The 4,918-nt window shown below is 35.0% G+C and overlaps 1 long non-coding RNA gene across 2 annotated transcripts; it reads left to right on the forward strand.

Annotated features, from left to right (window-relative positions):
* The first annotated feature begins 2,628 nt into the window (after positions 1-2,628).
* LOC126604697 (uncharacterized) lies at positions 2,629-4,645 on the forward strand. Of its 2 annotated transcripts, XR_007616717.1 has the most exons (4): positions 2,629-2,765; positions 2,854-2,968; positions 3,077-3,212; positions 4,057-4,645. It is a non-coding gene; the product is annotated as an uncharacterized LOC126604697 (long non-coding RNA). The 2 variants fall into 2 exon arrangements; XR_007616716.1 differs by having other exon boundaries at positions 2,635-2,968.
* The last annotated feature ends 273 nt before the right edge of the window (positions 4,646-4,918 follow it).

The raw sequence follows: 4,918 nt of genomic DNA on the forward strand, positions 1-4,918 counted from the left end.
TAAAGATAATTAAATAAATCAACTAAAAACAATTTAAAGAAAATCAATTTAAAGAGACACTAGGGTTCTGTTGTCACCTTAACAATCATACATAGTTCTCCCAATCACTTATGAATTACCTATGCGTATCTTGAAGGTTAGGTTTTCCTAATATATATCCTACTTGGAACCTCCAACATAAAACATATATCTAACAAGCAACCCATCCGAACGTTTTGATCAAATATGAACATGAATGACTAATTAAGTTTTATGAAAACCCTTTGAAAAACCACACAACCCTTAAGAAGTAGTGTTCATCCTAAGTGAAATTAAATTTATTAACCACAAGAAGTCAGCGCCAATTTCAAGGAACATTTCGACCAAAATTGCATCAAATTACTTTTCTATATATCTCGCGAATCACTAAGACACTTAGATAGTTTAAAACGGTGATTAATAATTCAAAACCTGCATGCATACTATCATATGTAAATTGAAAAGAAACTAAATATTCTTGTGAAAGATCATGATCTCGTCCTAGCAAAAGAAACTAGTTACAAACAATCATAAAACAACATATTATTAAGAACATGGTAAGAAAACACCTTGAAAATAAACTTCAATCATCAAAAGCTCTCTAAATTAATGTGTTCCTCCTTCTCTGTTTCCCTAATGGCTAAATAGCCTTATTTATACTAATATAAAATAAAATCCTACCTAGAAAAAGGTCTTAGAATAAAACGGATCCAAATCTTCTCCGGATCAAAGGATCTTGAGCCTATGGATCAATTGATCCAGCCCGTTGAAATTTGATCCAACAGACAAACAGGGGATCCCACTAAAAGTTATAATAATTGTAAACGTTGGATCAAATTTCAACAGGTCAAATCAATTGATCCCTAGGTTCAGGATCCTTAGATCCGGAGAGGATCTGGATCCGAATAAAACTAGGAAACAAAATAAATTAAGATAAACTAGGAAACACTCTCCTAGATTAACAAGGAGAATTTGCCACAAATCTGTCCATCCACATTTTAGACCTAAATCTCCTCCAAATCTGACACATGATAGTTTGTTTTAAAGATTAGAACAATCTAAACACATCTCTAGAAGGGGCCGAATCCAAAATATGCCATCTTGGGCTCCAAAATTTGCAATTAAACCAAAACATCACTTTGACAGCACTGCGCTCCTTTATTTCATTGCCATAAATAAATTGTCAGGTAGAAAAATGTGAAACTTTGATATGAACAAACTGAGAGACTCACGAACATCCTTCAATTAGAATCACTTCAAAATTCGTCTGTTTAAGTACTTTTTGCTCAAGAGGAAGTCAAATATCCTACATTGAAAATATATAACAAAGTATCAAAATTCTACCAAAATAACCAATACATTATAATTAAGAATAAGATAAAATATATAGTAAAACATCGACTCATCAACAAATTTTATTGTTTTTTGTTTCTAAACATATTACTTTACCAATTCCCTCTCAACTCATTCTCTCTCTCCTAACTGTCAACCCTTATTTTTTTGGGGGATGTCTGCTAACCTGTTAAAAAAATAACTCCTCTCATAAAAAAATTAAAATACAAATATTTAAAAATATAAAAAATATATTTCTCAACATAGAGAGTGTGTGACCTTTGCTTGCAAGCGGAAGGAGCAACTGTTAGAAAAGCTGAAATTTGCGATTCATAAGAACTATAGGAATGGTCCAGTGAAGGCAACTCCAAACCGGCCATTGATATACTTTCACGTCGCTGCATTATTCCGTAACGGCTTTATTTTACAATCACGAACATCAAGCGTCTCTCTGAGGTAGACCGTAGAATACGAGGCGAAACACGAAACTAATATCTAGTGATTTAGGCATGAGAGGGCAATAGAGTTTAATTGGTGGACTGTATTCTCCAGGTCCTCAAATTTATACATCTACGTTCCCTCAATAGACATGCAACCTAATTCAATGAGTGATGGCCTTGTGTTATATTGTTCTATATCGTCTCTTTTAAGTCTGTTAATAAAATTGCTTAACTAGAATGTCCTTTTGGCAGGACTTTGTGCGTATCTTGATATAGAGAATGCCATGGATTGTTCACTTGCAGAATCTATGGGCACACCAAAACCCTTCTCTTTTCGCATCCCGATTTGTCTGAGAATATGCTATGTGTTGTTGACACTGACTAAAAGTGGTTATTTGGATGGAATTGTAATTGATAGTGTAAGTAATTGACGCTGAACATGATTGTTGCTTTATTCATTGGAGAGTTTGCTTCTTTTGATGCTACTGTTTGTTCAGATTGGATATTTTGGATGTCTCTTACCAACACGGCTGTTCATCACTTTGCTTCCCATTGTCGGTGAAGAAAAGATAAACGTACCGGTTTCTCAACACTAATCTTTATTTTATTGACCTTTTAACGCCAATCTTTAAGTGGACCAAATATTTACAGACAAACTAACATGTCTATACATGTATGTATTCTATCAAGTGATGCTATCATTTCTGTTGGAAGGAGCCTGTCATTTCAAAGTTATGCTATCAAGTTACATAGGAACCGTGACACTTTCAGATTGTATACTAAATGTTAGAATCTAGAAAGTTTACTTCTTATTTCAAGATAGACCAGGGAACTGCAATGCACTGTGACTAGTAACTAATGATACATATATATATAAAGTGATTTCAGCGTTGAATGGAGCTTAGAGAGTTCATTACTGAACATGTTTTTCCTTTTCTTTAGTTAATGAATTTACGCTGCTGTGTTGTCATAGATGTAGGTAATCACTGTTAATCATTTAATTGTCTTTTGAGGGTATAGAAACTATCAATTTAATATCGCTTGGCATGTTTTGTTATTTCAGGTAGCTGCCCTGGTCCCCCAGTGCGAACTTGATACTGAAATTGATAGTGAATACCGAGATGCACAATCAAGAATCACAACCCAAGCATTACGAAAAATACATTCTTATTAACCAGGTTATCATCACCGTACTTAAAACATTTTAACCTACTAGTTATCTGTTAAAAATTCTATCTGCAGAAGGAGAAATAATATTTACTATGTAGCATTTCTTCTGTATCCAGATTAGATCAAGTTCAAAGTCAGGGAAAGAATTTGGACCTATGGGTGAGGTTACTTGTGGTGGAAATGCCTTGAAATTGTATGCAGGCGGTACAGTTGAGACTTAAGAGAATACAGTTGCTTTAGACCGAGGATAAGGTAAATCCTTTATTTGTTTAATAATGACAAGAATGCATGTATGAAGATATGCTTTTTACATGAATAAAATTATTGATGTTTCATGTATGCTTTTTACAAGAATACATGTTGCGGCTGATACTACTTGATGCTTCATGCTGTTGTACTGTTGATCTCTTTCGATGAGCCATATTGTGTTGGGCAATATAGTGGTCATATTTGCTTTTTGTTTTCGTTTATTGTTTTTATCAAAAACGATAGTATGGTCTGCAAAACGACAGTTTCTTTGATGTTCTGAGCAGTGTGTGTACTCAATAAGAGTATCACCTGCTTTTCTTTGGTAATTGAAACAATAACTGGTTGAGTAGCTAGGTAAACTGATAAAAAGGGAGAGGTACTCTAAAAGATAAAGAGCAAAACCAAAGAACAATAATTAGAATAAAATAGAACTGCGAAGAGAAGGCAATGAAATAAAAGGTTGCTCCTGCAGTCTATGTACTTTTCCATGAATCAGTGGCTGCAATCTCTTGTTGTTGCCTGAAAACTGAGTGCCAAGAGAGCGTGGTATCCTCAATAAGTGAATGTGCATTAGGGCCACTAGTAGAGCTTGTCGCTTCACAGTTATAGAACTTTCTGAAACACTATTGTTTATTGTGCGTGTTAGGTTAATTTAGTTAGAATATGGCAGTAATCTTCTTAATCGATTGTGTATTTGTACTTCAAATATCCACATTGCCATAACAGAAAAGGTACCCTGTATGGATGTTCAACTTATTTATATGTGAACTTTATCAAAAACACTGTTCTCACTTTTCCTTTTGAGGGTTGTATTCTTTGATCAGAGTATAAGTCCATATTGTTTTAGGCTACAGGTCTTGGGATTTCTGTGCAAGTTGTGAAAAATAATTTAGCACCTGCAATGAAGAAGCCCAATCTGGGGATACAGTTCGAGAGAGGCTTAGGTTGTGAATCAGAGGTATTGCAGTTGGCTTGTGAACACGGGGTCATTGCCAAAGAAGGAAGCAACTACCACATAGGACAAAAGGTTTTTAGTAATGAACATGCAGCATAACAGGATCTGGCCAAAAATGATGCGCTTTTTTATGAGGTAGTCACAATCTTCAGGAAAATACTGTTTGAAAGATGGAGTTGACTAGACGGCCCTTACTGAATGAGCATCTGTCAAATGTGGAGTGTAAAATGGTGGAGTCATCTGGTCACATCCCGTGTCATGATGCTACCTGAAGGTATGGATGACATTCCGGTTTAGGATGCAGCTAAGTTCTCTAAAAAAATTGACGTAGGCTAAATACAATCCAAACCATAAAAGATGGAAGTTTTTCCGTTATCCTCCACCTTCAGGTTATCATATGTAAAATGGTTGGAATTGTTCCGTTGTTTGTGTAGTAACACAACCACAACACAGTCCACTTTCACTTGTGAGTTATATTTTATTTCTACCACGGCTTATGAGAAGCATGTATTATCATTTTGATATCAAACTTTGCAGGGGACACTGACTTTAAATACAAATCATTAGTGGCTATTCAAGCACACAGAAAACTGAAAGAACAAAAAAAACGAGAACATTTGCTTTGCATATCTGGTGAGCTCAGCCCTAAGAGTATAGGATAATTTACCCTAATTCATTACACCATGGAGAGGGAAAGGGGGATTCGAACGCAAAACTTAAGGTGCGAAGGTGAATACTTTTAACCAACAAGTTA

The sequence above is a fragment of the Malus sylvestris genome, chromosome 15 (genome assembly GCF_916048215.2).
Source record: "Malus sylvestris chromosome 15, drMalSylv7.2, whole genome shotgun sequence".
Classification (NCBI taxonomy): Eukaryota; Viridiplantae; Streptophyta; class Magnoliopsida; order Rosales; family Rosaceae; genus Malus; species Malus sylvestris.